Source organism: Pleurodeles waltl, chromosome 2_2 (genome assembly GCF_031143425.1).
Source record: "Pleurodeles waltl isolate 20211129_DDA chromosome 2_2, aPleWal1.hap1.20221129, whole genome shotgun sequence".
Classification (NCBI taxonomy): Eukaryota; Metazoa; Chordata; class Amphibia; order Caudata; family Salamandridae; genus Pleurodeles; species Pleurodeles waltl.
This window is the reverse complement of record NC_090439.1, coordinates 28,503,664-28,520,585: the sequence shown is the minus strand read 5'-3', so window position 1 is coordinate 28,520,585 and position 16,922 is coordinate 28,503,664.

Here is a 16,922-nt window from a genome sequence, read left to right as displayed (position 1 = left end):
ACTTTCTGCCACAGAAATGTTAGGAACATGTGTTTTTTTAGCCAAATTTTGAGGTTTGCAAAGGATTCTGGGTAACAGAACCTGGTCCGAGCCACACAAGTCACCCCATCTTGGATTCCCCTAGGTCTCTAGTTTTCAGAAATGCACAGGTTTGGTAGGTTTCCCTAGGTGGCGGCTGAGCTACAAGCCAAAATCTACAGGTAGGCAGTTTGCAAAAAACACCTCTGTTTTCCTTCACAAATTTGGATGTGTCCACGTAGCGCTTTGGGGTGTTTTCTGTCGCGGGCGCTAGGCCTACCCACACAAGTGAGGTATCATTTTTATCGGGAGACGTGGGGGAAAGCTGGGTGGAAGGAAATTTGTGGCTCCTCTCAGATTCCAGAACTTTCTGCCACAGAAATGTTAGGAACATGTGTTTTTTTAGCCAAATTTTGAGTTTTGCAAAGGATTCTGGGTAACAGAACCTGGTCCGAGCCACACAAGTCACCCCATCTTGGATTCCCCTAGGTCTCTAGTTTTCAGAAATGCACAGGTTTGGTAGGTTTCCCTAGGTGGCGGCTGAGCTACAGGCCAAAATCTACAGGTAGGCACTTTGCAAAAAACACCTCTGTTTTCATTCAAAAATTTGGCTGTGTCCACGTTGCGCTTTGGGGCATTTCCTGTCACGGGCGCTAGACCTAGGCACACAAGTGAGGTATTATTTTTATCAGGAGACGTGGGGGAACGCTGGGTGGAAGGAAATTCGTGGCTCCTCTCAGATTCCAGAACTTTCTGCCACAGAAATGTGAGGGACATGTGTTTTTTTAGCCAAATTTTGAGGTTTGCAAAGGATTCTGGGTAACAGAACCTGGTCCGAGCCACACAAGTCACCCCATCCTGGATTCCCCTACGTCTCTAGTTTTCGGAAATGCACAGGCTTGGTAGGTTTCCCTAGGTGGCGGCTAAGCTACAGGCCAAAATCTACAGGTAGGCACTTTGCAAAAAACACCTCTGTTTTCCTTCACAAATTTGGATGTGTCCACGTTGCGCTTTGGGGTGATTTCTGTCGCGGGCGCTAGGCCTACCCACACAAGTGAGGTATCATTTTTATCGGGAGACGTGGGGGAAAGCTGGGTGGAAGGAAATTTGTGGCTCCTCTCAGATTCCAGAACTTTCTGCCACAGAAATGTGAGGAACATGTGTTTTTTTAGCCAAATTTTGAGGTTTGCAAAGGATTCTGGGTAACAGAACCTGGTCCGAGCCACACAAGTCACCCCATCTTGGATTCCCCTAGGTGTCTAGTTTACAGAAATGTACAGGTTTGGTAGGTTTCCCTAGGTGGCGGCTGAGCTACAGGTCAAAATCTACAGGTAGGCACTTTGCAAAAAACACCTCTGTTTTCCTTCAAAAATTTGGCTGTGTCTACGTTGCGCTTTGGGGCGTTTCCTGTCGCGGGCGCTAGGCCTACCCACACAAGTGAGGTATCATTTTTATCGGGAGACGTGGGGGAATGCTGGCTGGAAGGAAATTTGTGGCTCCTCTCAGATTCCAGAACTTTCTGCCACAGAAATGTGAAGAACATGTGTTTTTTTAGCCAAATTTTGAGATTTGCAAAGGATTCTGGGTAACAGAACCTGGTCCGAGCCACACAAGTCACCCCATCTTGGTTTCCCCTAGGTCTCTAGTTTTAAGAAATGCACAGGTTTGGTAGGTTTCCCTAGGTGGCGGCTGAGCTACAGGCCAAAATCTACAGGTAGGCACTTTGCAAAACACACCTCTGTTTTCCTTCACAAATTTGGATGTGTCCACGTTGCGCTTTGGGGCGTTTTCTGTCGCGGGCGCTAGGCCTACCCACACAAGTGAGGTATCATTTTTATCGGGAGACATGGGGGAACGCTGGGTGGAAGGAAATTTGTGGCTCCTCTCAGATTCCAGAACTTTCTGCCACAGAAATGTGAGGAACATGTGTATTTTTAGCCAAATTTTGAGATTTGCAAAGGATTCTGGGTAACAGAACCTGGTCCGAGCCACACAAGTCACCCCATCTTGGATTCCCCTAGGTCTCTAGTTTTTAGAAATGCACAGGTTTGGTAGGTTTCCCTAGGTGGCGGCTGAGCTACAGGCCAAAATCTACAGGTAGGCACTTTGCAAAAAACACCTCTGTTTTCCTTCAAAAATTTGGCTGTGTCCACGTTGCGCTTTGGGGCATTTCCTGTCACGGGCGCTAGGCCTACGCACACAAGTGAGGTATCATTTTTATCGGGAGACGTGGGGGAACGCTGGGTGGAAGGAAATTTGTGGCTCCTCTCAGATTCCAGAACTTTCTGCCACAGAAATGTGAGGAACATGTGTTTTTTTAGCCAAATTTTGAGGTTTGCAAAGGATTCTGGGTAACAGAACCTGGTCCGAGCCACACAAGTCACCCCATCTTGGATTCCCCTAGGTCTCTAGTTTTCAGAAAATCACAGGTTTGGTAGGTTTCCCTAGGTGGCGGCTGAGTTACAGGTCAAAATCTACAGGTAGGCACTTTGCAAAAAACACCTCTGTTTTCCTTCAAAAATGTGGCTGTGTCTACGTTGCGCTTTGGGGCGTTTCCTGTCGCGGGCGCTAGGCCTACCCACACAAGTGAGGTATCATTTTTATCGGGAGACGTGGGGGAACGCTGGGTGGAAGGAAATTTGTGGCTCCTCTCAGATTCCAGAACTTTCTGCCACAGAAATGTGAGGAACATGTGTTTTTTTAGCCAAATTTTGAGATTTGCAAAGGATTCTGGGTAACAGAACCTGGTCCGAGCCACACAAGTCACCCCATCTTGGATTCCCCTAGGTCTCTAGTTTTCAGAAATGCACAGGCTTGGTAGGTTTCCCTAGGTGGCGGCTGAGCTACAGGCCAAAATCTACAGGTAGGCACTTTGCAAAAAACACCTCTGTTTTCCTTCACAAATTTGGATGTGTCCACGTTGCGCTTTGGGGCGTTTCCTGTCGCGGGCGATAGTCCTACCCACACAAGTGAGGTATCATTTTTATCGGGAGACGTGAGGGAACGCTGGCTGGAAGGAAATTGTGGCTCCTCTCAGATTCCAGAACTTTCTGCCACAGAAATGTGAGGAACATGTGTATTTTTAGCCAAATTTTGAGATTTGCAAAGGATTCTGGGTAACAGAACCTGGTCCGAGCCACACAAGTCACCCCATCTTGGATTCCCCTAGGTCTCTAGTTTTTAGAAATGCACAGGTTTGGTAGGTTTCCCTAGGTGGCGGCTGAGCTACAGGCCAAAATCTACAGGTAGGCACTTTGCAAAAAACACCTCTGTTTTCCTTCAAAAATTTGGCTGTGTCCACGTTGCGCTTTGGGGCATTTCCTGTCACGGGCGCTAGACCTAGGCACACAAGTGAGGTATTATTTTTATCAGGAGACGTGGGGGAACGCTGGGTGGAAGGAAATTCGTGGCTCCTCTCAGATTCCAGAACTTTCTGCCACAGAAATGTTAGGAACATGTGTTTTTTTAGCCAAATTTTGAGGTTTGCAAAGGATTCTGGGTAACAGAACCTGGTCCGAGCCACACAAGTCACCCCATCTTGGATTCCCCTAGGTCTCTAGTTTTCAGAAATGCACAGGTTTGGTAGGTTTCCCTAGGTGGCGGCTGAGCTACAAGCCAAAATCTACAGGTAGGCAGTTTGCAAAAAACACCTCTGTTTTCCTTCACAAATTTGGATGTGTCCACGTAGCGCTTTGGGGTGTTTTCTGTCGCGGGCGCTAGGCCTACCCACACAAGTGAGGTATCATTTTTATCGGGAGACGTGGGGGAAAGCTGGGTGGAAGGAAATTTGTGGCTCCTCTCAGATTCCAGAACTTTCTGCCACAGAAATGTTAGGAACATGTGTTTTTTTAGCCAAATTTTGAGTTTTGCAAAGGATTCTGGGTAACAGAACCTGGTCCGAGCCACACAAGTCACCCCATCTTGGATTCCCCTAGGTCTCTAGTTTTCAGAAATGCACAGGTTTGGTAGGTTTCCCTAGGTGGCGGCTGAGCTACAGGCCAAAATCTACAGGTAGGCACTTTGCAAAAAACACCTCTGTTTTCATTCAAAAATTTGGCTGTGTCCACGTTGCGCTTTGGGGCATTTCCTGTCACGGGCGCTAGACCTAGGCACACAAGTGAGGTATTATTTTTATCAGGAGACGTGGGGGAACGCTGGGTGGAAGGAAATTCGTGGCTCCTCTCAGATTCCAGAACTTTCTGCCACAGAAATGTGAGGGACATGTGTTTTTTTAGCCAAATTTTGAGGTTTGCAAAGGATTCTGGGTAACAGAACCTGGTCCGAGCCACACAAGTCACCCCATCCTGGATTCCCCTACGTCTCTAGTTTTCGGAAATGCACAGGCTTGGTAGGTTTCCCTAGGTGGCGGCTAAGCTACAGGCCAAAATCTACAGGTAGGCACTTTGCAAAAAACACCTCTGTTTTCCTTCACAAATTTGGATGTGTCCACGTTGCGCTTTGGGGTGATTTCTGTCGCGGGCGCTAGGCCTACCCACACAAGTGAGGTATCATTTTTATCGGGAGACGTGGGGGAAAGCTGGGTGGAAGGAAATTTGTGGCTCCTCTCAGATTCCAGAACTTTCTGCCACAGAAATGTGAGGAACATGTGTTTTTTTAGCCAAATTTTGAGGTTTGCAAAGGATTCTGGGTAACAGAACCTGGTCCGAGCCACACAAGTCACCCCATCTTGGATTCCCCTAGGTGTCTAGTTTACAGAAATGTACAGGTTTGGTAGGTTTCCCTAGGTGGCGGCTGAGCTACAGGTCAAAATCTACAGGTAGGCACTTTGCAAAAAACACCTCTGTTTTCCTTCAAAAATTTGGCTGTGTCTACGTTGCGCTTTGGGGCGTTTCCTGTCGCGGGCGCTAGGCCTACCCACACAAGTGAGGTATCATTTTTATCGGGAGACGTGGGGGAATGCTGGCTGGAAGGAAATTTGTGGCTCCTCTCAGATTCCAGAACTTTCTGCCACAGAAATGTGAAGAACATGTGTTTTTTTAGCCAAATTTTGAGATTTGCAAAGGATTCTGGGTAACAGAACCTGGTCCGAGCCACACAAGTCACCCCATCTTGGTTTCCCCTAGGTCTCTAGTTTTAAGAAATGCACAGGTTTGGTAGGTTTCCCTAGGTGGCGGCTGAGCTACAGGCCAAAATCTACAGGTAGGCACTTTGCAAAACACACCTCTGTTTTCCTTCACAAATTTGGATGTGTCCACGTTGCGCTTTGGGGCGTTTTCTGTCGCGGGCGCTAGGCCTACCCACACAAGTGAGGTATCATTTTTATCGGGAGACATGGGGGAACGCTGGGTGGAAGGAAATTTGTGGCTCCTCTCAGATTCCAGAACTTTCTGCCACAGAAATGTGAGGAACATGTGTATTTTTAGCCAAATTTTGAGATTTGCAAAGGATTCTGGGTAACAGAACCTGGTCCGAGCCACACAAGTCACCCCATCTTGGATTCCCCTAGGTCTCTAGTTTTTAGAAATGCACAGGTTTGGTAGGTTTCCCTAGGTGGCGGCTGAGCTACAGGCCAAAATCTACAGGTAGGCACTTTGCAAAAAACACCTCTGTTTTCCTTCAAAAATTTGGCTGTGTCCACGTTGCGCTTTGGGGCATTTCCTGTCACGGGCGCTAGGCCTACGCACACAAGTGAGGTATCATTTTTATCGGGAGACGTGGGGGAACGCTGGGTGGAAGGAAATTTGTGGCTCCTCTCAGATTCCAGAACTTTCTGCCACAGAAATGTGAGGAACATGTGTTTTTTTAGCCAAATTTTGAGGTTTGCAAAGGATTCTGGGTAACAGAACCTGGTCCGAGCCACACAAGTCACCCCATCTTGGATTCCCCTAGGTCTCTAGTTTTCAGAAAATCACAGGTTTGGTAGGTTTCCCTAGGTGGCGGCTGAGTTACAGGTCAAAATCTACAGGTAGGCACTTTGCAAAAAACACCTCTGTTTTCCTTCAAAAATGTGGCTGTGTCTACGTTGCGCTTTGGGGCGTTTCCTGTCGCGGGCGCTAGGCCTACCCACACAAGTGAGGTATCATTTTTATCGGGAGACGTGGGGGAACGCTGGGTGGAAGGAAATTTGTGGCTCCTCTCAGATTCCAGAACTTTCTGCCACAGAAATGTGAGGAACATGTGTTTTTTTAGCCAAATTTTGAGATTTGCAAAGGATTCTGGGTAACAGAACCTGGTCCGAGCCACACAAGTCACCCCATCTTGGATTCCCCTAGGTCTCTAGTTTTCAGAAATGCACAGGCTTGGTAGGTTTCCCTAGGTGGCGGCTGAGCTACAGGCCAAAATCTACAGGTAGGCACTTTGCAAAAAACACCTCTGTTTTCCTTCACAAATTTGGATGTGTCCACGTTGCGCTTTGGGGCGTTTCCTGTCGCGGGCGATAGTCCTACCCACACAAGTGAGGTATCATTTTTATCGGGAGACGTGAGGGAACGCTGGCTGGAAGGAAATTGTGGCTCCTCTCAGATTCCAGAACTTTCTGCCACAGAAATGTTAGGAACATGTGTTTTTTTAGCCAAATTTTGAGTTTTGCAAAGGATTCTGGGTAACAGAACCTGGTCCGAGCCACACAAGTCACCCCATCTTGGATTCCCCTAGGTCTCTAGTTTTCAGAAATGCACAGGTTTGGTAGGTTTCCCTAGGTGGCGGCTGAGCTACAGGCCAAAATCTACAGGTAGGCACTTTGCAAAAAACACCTCTGTTTTCATTCAAAAATTTGGCTGTGTCCACGTTGCGCTTTGGGGCATTTCCTGTCACGGGCGCTAGACCTAGGCACACAAGTGAGGTATTATTTTTATCAGGAGACGTGGGGGAACGCTGGGTGGAAGGAAATTCGTGGCTCCTCTCAGATTCCAGAACTTTCTGCCACAGAAATGTGAGGGACATGTGTTTTTTTAGCCAAATTTTGAGGTTTGCAAAGGATTCTGGGTAACAGAACCTGGTCCGAGCCACACAAGTCACCCCATCCTGGATTCCCCTAGGTCTCTAGTTTTCGGAAATGCACAGGCTTGGTAGGTTTCACTAGGTGGCGGCTGAGCTACAGGCCAAAATCTACAGGTAGGCACTTTGCAAAAAACACCTCTGTTTTCCTTCACAAATTTGGATGTGTCCACGTTGCGCTTTGGGGCGTTTTCTGTCGCGGGCGCTAGCCCTACCCACACAAGTGAGGTATCATTTTTATCGGGAGACATGGGGGAACGCTGGGTGGAAGGAAATTTGTGGCTCCTCTCAGATTCCAGAACTTTCTGACACAGAAATGTGAGGAACATGTGTTTTTTTAGCCAAATTTTGAGATTTGCAAAGGATTCTGGGTAACAGAACCTGGTCCGAGCCACACAAGTCACCCCATCTTGGATTCCCCTAGGTCTCTAGTTTTCAGAAATGCACAAGTTTGGTAGGTTTCCCTAGGTGGCGGCTGAGCTACAGGCCAAAATCTACAGGTAGGCACTTTGCAAAAAACACCTCTGTTTTCCTTCAAAAATTTGGCTGTGTCCACGTTGCGCTTTGGGGCATTTCCTGTCACGGGCGCTAGACCTAGGCACACAAGTGAGGTATTATTTTTATCAGGAGACGTGGGGGAACGCTGGGTGGAAGGAAATTCGTGGCTCCTCTCAGATTCCAGAACTTTCTGCCACAGAAATGTGAGGGACATGTGTTTTTTTAGCCAAATTTTGAGGTTTGCAAAGGATTCTGGGTAACAGAACCTGGTCCGAGCCACACAAGTCACCCCATCTTGGATTCCCCTAGGTCTCTAGTTTTTAGAAATGCACAGGGTTGGTAGGTTTCCCTAGGTGGCGGCTGAGCTACAGGCCAAAATATACAGGTAGGCACTTTGCAAAAAACACCTCTGTTTTCCTTCAAAAATTTGGCTGTGTCCACGTTGCGCTTTGGAGCATTTCCTGTCACGGGCGCTAGGCCTACGCACACAAGTGAGGTATCATTTTTATCGGGAGACGTGGGGGAACGCTGGGTGGAAGGAAATTTGTGGCTCCTCTCAGATTCCAGAACTTTCTGCCACAGAAATGTGAGGAACATGTGTTTTTTTATCCAAATTTTGAGGTTTGCAAAGGATTCTGGGTAACAGAACCTGGTCCGAGCCACACAAGTCACCCCATCTTGGATTCCCCTAGGTCTCTAGTTTTCAGAAATGCACAGGTTTGGTAGGTTTCCCTAGGTGGCAGCTGAGCTACAGGCCAAAATCTACAGGTAGGCACTTTGCAAAAAACACCTCTGTTTTCCTTCACAAATTTGGATGTGTCCACGTTGCGCTTTGGGGCGTTTCCTGTCGCGGGCGATAGTCCTACCCACACAAGTGAGGTATCATTTTTATCGGGAGACGTGAGGGAACGCTGGGTGGAAGGAAATTGTGGCTCCTCTCAGATTCCAGAACTTTCTGCCACAGAAATGTTAGGAACATGTGTTTTTTTAGCCAAATTTTGAGTTTTGCAAAGGATTCTGGGTAACAGAACCTGGTCCGAGCCACACAAGTCACCCCATCTTGGATTCCCCTAGGTCTCTAGTTTTCAGAAATGCACAGGTTTGGTAGGTTTCCCTAGGTGGCGGCTGAGCTACAGGCCAAAATCTACAGGTAGGCACTTTGCAAAAAACACCTCTGTTTTCATTCAAATATTTGGCTGTGTCCACGTTGCGCTTTGGGGCATTTCCTGTCACGGGCGCTAGACCTAGGCACACAAGTGAGGTATTATTTTTATCAGGAGACGTGGGGGAACGCTGGGTGGAAGGAAATTTGTGGCTCCTCTCAGATTCCAGAACTTTCTGCCACAGAAATGTGAGGGACATGTGTTTTTTTAGCCAAATTTTGAGGTTTGCAAAGGATTCTGGGTAACAGAACCTGGTCCGAGCCACACAAGTCACCCCATCCTGGATTCCCCTAGGTCTCTAGTTTTCGGAAATGCACAGGCTTGGTAGGTTTCCCTAGGTGGCGGCTGAGCTACAGGCCAAAATCTACAGGTAGGCACTTTGCAAAAAACACCTCTGTTTTCCTTCACAAATTTGGATGTGTCCACGTTGCGCTTTGGGGCGTTTTCTGTCGCGGGCGCTAGGCCTACCCACACAAGTGAGGTATCATTTTTATCGGGAGACGTGGGGGAACGCTGGGTGGAAGGAAATTCGTGGCTCCTCTCAGATTCCAGAACTTTCTGCCACAGAAATGTGAGGGACATGTGTTTTTTTAGCCAAATTTTGAGGTTTGCAAAGGATTCTGGGTAACAGAACCTGGTCCGAGCCACACAAGTCACCCCATCTTGGATTCCCCTAGGTCTCTAGTTTTCAGAAATGCACAGGCTTGGTAGGTTTCCCTAGGTGGCGGCTGAGCTACAGGCCAAAATCTACAGGTAGGCACTTTGCAAAAAACACCTCTGTTTTCCTTCACAAATTTGGATGTGTCCACGTTGCGCTTTGGGGCGTTTTCTGTCGCGGGCGCTAGGCCTACCCACACAAGTGAGGTATCATTTTTATCGGGGAACGCTGGGTGGAAGGAAATTTGTGGCTCCTCTCAGATTCCAGAACTTTCTGACACAGAAATGTGAGGAACATGTGTTTTTTTAGCCAAATTTTGAGATTTGCAAAGGATTCTGGGTAACAGAACCTGGTCCGAGCCACACAAGTCACCCCATCTTGGATTCCCCTAGGTCTCTAGTTTTCAGAAATGCACAGTTTGGTAGGTTTCCCTAGGTGGCGGCTGAGCTACAGGCCAAAATCTACAGGTAGGCACTTTGCAAAAAACACCTCTGTTTTCCTTAAAAAATTTGGCTATGTCCACGTTGCGCTTTGGGGCATTTCCTGTCACGGGCGCTAGGCCTACGCACACAAGTGAGGTATCATTTTTATCGGGAGACGTGGGGGAACGCTGGTTGGAAGGAAATTCGTGGCTCCTCTCAGATTCCAGAACTTTCTGCCACAGAAATGTGAGGAACATGTGTTTTTTTAGCCAAATTTTGAGGTTTGCAAAGGATTCTGGGTAACAGAACCTGGTCCGAGCCGCACAAGTCACCCCATCTTGGATTCCCCTATGTCTCTAGTTTTCAGAAATGCACAGGTTTGGTAGGTTTCCCTAGGTGGCGGCTGAGCTACAAGCCAAAATCTACAGGTAGGCACTTTGCAAAAAACACCTCTGTTTTCCTTAAAAAATGTGGCTGTGTCTACGTTGCGCTTTGGGGCGTTTCCTGTCGCGGGCGCTAGGCCTACCCACACAAGTGAGGTATCATTTTTATCGGGAGACGTGGGGGAACGCTGGGTGGAAGGAAATTTGTGGCTCCTCTCAGATTCCAGAACTTTCTGCCACAGAAATGTGAAGAACGTGTGTTTTTTTAGCCAAATTTTGAGATTTGCAAAGGATTCTGGGTAACAGAACCTGGTCCGAGCCACACAAGTCACCCCATCTTGGATTCCCCTAGGTCTCTAGTTTTCAGAAATGCACAGGTTTGGTAGGTTTCCCTAGGTGGCGGCTGAGCTACAGGCCAAAATCTACAGGTAGGCACTTTGCAAAAAACACCTCTGTTTTCCTTCACAAATTTGGATGTGTCCACGTTGCGCTTTGGGGCGTTTCCTGTCGCGGGCGCTAGTCCTACCCACTCAAGTGAGGTATCATTTTTATCGGGAGACGTGGGGGAACGCTGGGTGGAAGGAAATTTGTGGCTCCTCTCAGATTCCAGAACTTTCTGCCACAGAAATGTTAGGAACATGTGTTTTCTTAGCCAAATTTTGAGGTTTGCAAAGGATTCTGGGTAACAGAACCTGGTCCGAGCCACACAAGTCACCCCATCTTGGATTCCCCTAGGTCTCTAGTTTTCAGAAATGCACAGGTTTGGTAGGTTTCCCTAGGTGGCGGCTGAGCTACAAGCCAAAATCTACAGGTAGGCAGTTTGCAAAAAACACCTCTGTTTTCCTTCACAAATTTGGATGTGTCCACGTAGCGCTTTGGGGTGTTTTCTGTCGCGGGCGCTAGGCCTACCCACACAAGTGAGGTATCATTTTTATCGGGAGACGTGGGGGAAAGCTGGGTGGAAGGAAATTTGTGGCTCCTCTCAGATTCCAGAACTTTCTGCCACAGAAATGTTAGGAACATGTGTTTTTTTAGCCAAATTTTGAGTTTTGCAAAGGATTCTGGGTAACAGAACCTGGTCCGAGCCACACAAGTCACCCCATCTTGGATTCCCCTAGGTCTCTAGTTTTCAGAAATGCACAGGTTTGGTAGGTTTCCCTAGGTGGCGGCTGAGCTACAGGCCAAAATCTACAGGTAGGCACTTTGCAAAAAACACCTCTGTTTTCATTCAAAAATTTGGCTGTGTCCACGTTGCGCTTTGGGGCATTTCCTGTCACGGGCGCTAGACCTAGGCACACAAGTGAGGTATTATTTTTATCAGGAGACGTGGGGGAACGCTGGGTGGAAGGAAATTCGTGGCTCCTCTCAGATTCCAGAACTTTCTGCCACAGAAATGTGAGGGACATGTGTTTTTTTAGCCAAATTTTGAGGTTTGCAAAGGATTCTGGGTAACAGAACCTGGTCCGAGCCACACAAGTCACCCCATCCTGGATTCCCCTACGTCTCTAGTTTTCGGAAATGCACAGGCTTGGTAGGTTTCCCTAGGTGGCGGCTAAGCTACAGGCCAAAATCTACAGGTAGGCACTTTGCAAAAAACACCTCTGTTTTCCTTCACAAATTTGGATGTGTCCACGTTGCGCTTTGGGGTGATTTCTGTCGCGGGCGCTAGGCCTACCCACACAAGTGAGGTATCATTTTTATCGGGAGACGTGGGGGAAAGCTGGGTGGAAGGAAATTTGTGGCTCCTCTCAGATTCCAGAACTTTCTGCCACAGAAATGTGAGGAACATGTGTTTTTTTAGCCAAATTTTGAGGTTTGCAAAGGATTCTGGGTAACAGAACCTGGTCCGAGCCACACAAGTCACCCCATCTTGGATTCCCCTAGGTGTCTAGTTTACAGAAATGTACAGGTTTGGTAGGTTTCCCTAGGTGGCGGCTGAGCTACAGGTCAAAATCTACAGGTAGGCACTTTGCAAAAAACACCTCTGTTTTCCTTCAAAAATTTGGCTGTCTACGTTGCGCTTTGGGGCGTTTCCTGTCGCGGGCGCTAGGCCTACCCACACAAGTGAGGTATCATTTTTATCGGGAGACGTGGGGGAATGCTGGCTGGAAGGAAATTTGTGGCTCCTCTCAGATTCCAGAACTTTCTGCCACAGAAATGTGAAGAACATGTGTTTTTTTAGCCAAATTTTGAGATTTGCAAAGGATTCTGGGTAACAGAACCTGGTCCGAGCCACACAAGTCACCCCATCTTGGTTTCCCCTAGGTCTCTAGTTTTAAGAAATGCACAGGTTTGGTAGGTTTCCCTAGGTGGCGGCTGAGCTACAGGCCAAAATCTACAGGTAGGCACTTTGCAAAACACACCTCTGTTTTCCTTCACAAATTTGGATGTGTCCACGTTGCGCTTTGGGGCGTTTTCTGTCGCGGGCGCTAGGCCTACCCACACAAGTGAGGTATCATTTTTATCGGGAGACATGGGGGAACGCTGGGTGGAAGGAAATTTGTGGCTCCTCTCAGATTCCAGAACTTTCTGCCACAGAAATGTGAGGAACATGTGTATTTTTAGCCAAATTTTGAGATTTGCAAAGGATTCTGGGTAACAGAACCTGGTCCGAGCCACACAAGTCACCCCATCTTGGATTCCCCTAGGTCTCTAGTTTTTAGAAATGCACAGGTTTGGTAGGTTTCCCTAGGTGGCGGCTGAGCTACAGGCCAAAATCTACAGGTAGGCACTTTGCAAAAAACACCTCTGTTTTCCTTCAAAAATTTGGCTGTGTCCACGTTGCGCTTTGGGGCATTTCCTGTCACGGGCGCTAGGCCTACGCACACAAGTGAGGTATCATTTTTATCGGGAGACGTGGGGGAACGCTGGGTGGAAGGAAATTTGTGGCTCCTCTCAGATTCCAGAACTTTCTGCCACAGAAATGTGAGGAACATGTGTTTTTTTAGCCAAATTTTGAGGTTTGCAAAGGATTCTGGGTAACAGAACCTGGTCCGAGCCACACAAGTCACCCCATCTTGGATTCCCCTAGGTCTCTAGTTTTCAGAAAATCACAGGTTTGGTAGGTTTCCCTAGGTGGCGGCTGAGTTACAGGTCAAAATCTACAGGTAGGCACTTTGCAAAAAACACCTCTGTTTTCCTTCAAAAATGTGGCTGTGTCTACGTTGCGCTTTGGGGCGTTTCCTGTCGCGGGCGCTAGGCCTACCCACACAAGTGAGGTATCATTTTTATCGGGAGACGTGGGGGAACGCTGGGTGGAAGGAAATTTGTGGCTCCTCTCAGATTCCAGAACTTTCTGCCACAGAAATGTGAGGAACATGTGTTTTTTTAGCCAAATTTTGAGATTTGCAAAGGATTCTGGGTAACAGAACCTGGTCCGAGCCACACAAGTCACCCCATCTTGGATTCCCCTAGGTCTCTAGTTTTCAGAAATGCACAGGCTTGGTAGGTTTCCCTAGGTGGCGGCTGAGCTACAGGCCAAAATCTACAGGTAGGCACTTTGCAAAAAACACCTCTGTTTTCCTTCACAAATTTGGATGTGTCCACGTTGCGCTTTGGGGCGTTTCCTGTCGCGGGCGATAGTCCTACCCACACAAGTGAGGTATCATTTTTATCGGGAGACGTGAGGGAACGCTGGCTGGAAGGAAATTGTGGCTCCTCTCAGATTCCAGAACTTTCTGCCACAGAAATGTTAGGAACATGTGTTTTTTTAGCCAAATTTTGAGTTTTGCAAAGGATTCTGGGTAACAGAACCTGGTCCGAGCCACACAAGTCACCCCATCTTGGATTCCCCTAGGTCTCTAGTTTTCAGAAATGCACAGGTTTGGTAGGTTTCCCTAGGTGGCGGCTGAGCTACAGGCCAAAATCTACAGGTAGGCACTTTGCAAAAAACACCTCTGTTTTCATTCAAAAATTTGGCTGTGTCCACGTTGCGCTTTGGGGCATTTCCTCTCACGGGCGCTAGACCTAGGCACACAAGTGAGGTATTATTTTTATCAGGAGACGTGGGGGAACGCTGGGTGGAAGGAAATTCGTGGCTCCTCTCAGATTCCAGAACTTTCTGCCACAGAAATGTGAGGGACATGTGTTTTTTTAGCCAAATTTTGAGGTTTGCAAAGGATTCTGGGTAACAGAACCTGGTCCGAGCCACACAAGTCACCCCATCCTGGATTCCCCTACGTCTCTAGTTTTCGGAAATGCACAGGCTTGGTAGGTTTCACTAGGTGGCGGCTGAGCTACAGGCCAAAATCTACAGGTAGGCACTTTGCAAAAAACACCTCTGTTTTCCTTCACAAATTTGGATGTGTCCACGTTGCACTTTGGGGCGTTTTCTGTCGCGGGCGCTAGGCCTACCCACACAAGTGAGGTATCATTTTTATCGGGAGACGTGGGGGAACGCTGGGTGGAAGGAAATTTGTGGCTCCTCTCAGATTCCAGAACTTTCTGACACAGAAATGTGAGGAACATGTGTTTTTTTAGCCAAATTTTGAGATTTGCAAAGGATTCTGGGTAACAGAACCTGGTCCGAGCCACACAAGTCACCCCATCTTGGATTCCCCTAGGTCTCTAGTTTTCAGAAATGCACAGGTTTGGTAGGTTTCCCTAGGTGGCGGCTGAGCTACAGGCCAAAATCTACAGGTAGGCACTTTGCAAAAAACACCTCTGTTTTCCTTCAAAAATTTGGCTGTGTCCACGTTGCGCTTTGGGGCATTTCCTGTCACGGGCGCTAGACCTAGGCACACAAGTGAGGTATTATTTTTATCAGGAGACGTGGGGGAACGCTGGGTGGAAGGAAATTCGTGGCTCCTCTCAGATTCCAGAACTTTCTGCCACAGAAATGTGAGGGACATGTGTTTTTTTAGCCAAATTTTGAGGTTTGCAAAGGATTCTGGGTAACAGAACCTGGTCCGAGCCACACAAGTCACCCCATCTTGGATTCCCCTAGGTCTCTAGTTTTTAGAAATGCACAGGTTTGGTAGGTTTCCCTAGGTGGCGGCTGAGCTACAGGCCAAAATCTACAGGTAGGCACTTTGCAAAAAACACCTCTGTTTTCCTTCAAAAATTTGGCTGTGTCCACGTTGCGCTTTGGGGCATTTCCTGTCACGGGCGCTAGGCCTACGCACACAAGTGAGGTATCATTTTTATCGGGAGACGTGGGGGAACGCTGGGTGGAAGGAAATTTGTGGCTCCTCTCAGATTCCAGAACTTTCTGCCACAGAAATGTGAGGAACATGTGTTTTTTTATCCAAATTTTGAGGTTTGCAAAGGATTCTGGGTAACAGAACCTGGTCCGAGCCACACAAGTCACCCCATCTTGGATTCCCCTAGGTCTCTAGTTTTCAGAAATGCACAGGTTTGGTAGGTTTCCCTAGGTGGCAGCTGAGCTACAGGCCAAAATCTACAGGTAGGCACTTTGCAAAAAACACCTCTGTTTTCCTTCACAAATTTGGATGTGTCCACGTTGCGCTTTGGGGCGTTTCCTGTCGCGGGCGATAGTCCTACCCACACAAGTGAGGTATCATTTTTACCGGGAGACGTGAGGGAACGCTGGGTGGAAGGAAATTGTGTCTCCTCTCAGATTCCAGAACTTTCTGCCACAGAAATGTTAGGAACATGTGTTTTTTTAGCCAAATTTTGAGTTTTGCAAAGGATTCTGGGTAACAGAACCTGGTCCGAGCCACACAAGTCACCCCATCTTGGATTCCCCTAGGTCTCTAGTTTTCAGAAATGCACAGGTTTGGTAGGTTTCCCTAGGTGGCGGCTGAGCTACAGGCCAAAATCTACAGGTAGGCACTTTGCAAAAAACACCTCTGTTTTCATTCAAATATTTGGCTGTGTCCACGTTGCGCTTTGGGGCATTTCCTGTCACGGGCGCTAGACCTAGGCACACAAGTGAGGTATTATTTTTATCAGGAGACGTGGGGGAACGCTGGGTGGAAGGAAATTCGTGGCTCCTCTCAGATTCCAGAACTTTCTGCCACAGAAATGTGAGGGACATGTGTTTTTTTAGCCAAATTTTGAGGTTTGCAAAGGATTCTGGGTAACAGAACCTGGTCCGAGCCACACAAGTCACCCCATCCTGGATTCCCCTAGGTCTCTAGTTTTCGGAAATGCACAGGCTTGGTAGGTTTCCCTAGGTGGCGGCTGAGCTACAGGCCAAAATCTACAGGTAGGCACTTTGCAAAAAACACCTCTGTTTTCCTTCACAAATTTGGATGTGTCCACGTTGCGCTTTGGGGCGTTTTCTGTCGCGGGCGCTAGGCCTACCCACACAAGTGAGGTATCATTTTTATCGGGAGACGTGGGGGAACGCTGGGTGGAAGGAAATTCGTGGCTCCTCTCAGATTCCAGAACTTTCTGCCACAGAAATGTGAGGGACATGTGTTTTTTTAGCCAAATTTTGAGGTTTGCAAAGGATTCTGGGTAACAGAACCTGGTCCGAGCCACACAAGTCACCCCATCTTGGATTCCCCTAGGTCTCTAGTTTTCAGAAATGCACAGGTTTGGTAGGTTTCCCTAGGTGGCGGCTGAGCTACAGGCCAAAATCTACAGGTAGGCACTTTGCAAAAAACACCTCTGTTTTCCTTCACAAATTTGGATGTGTCCACGTTGCGCTTTGGGGCGTTTTCTGTCGCGGGCGCTAGGCCTACCCACACAAGTGAGGTATCATTTTTATCGGGAGACGTGGGGGAACGCTGGGTGGAAGGAAATTCGTGGCTCCTCTCAGATTCCAGAACTTTCTGCCACAGAAATGTGAGGGACATGTGTTTTTTTAGCCAAATTTTGAGGTTTGCAAAGGATTCTGGGTAACAGAACCTGGTCC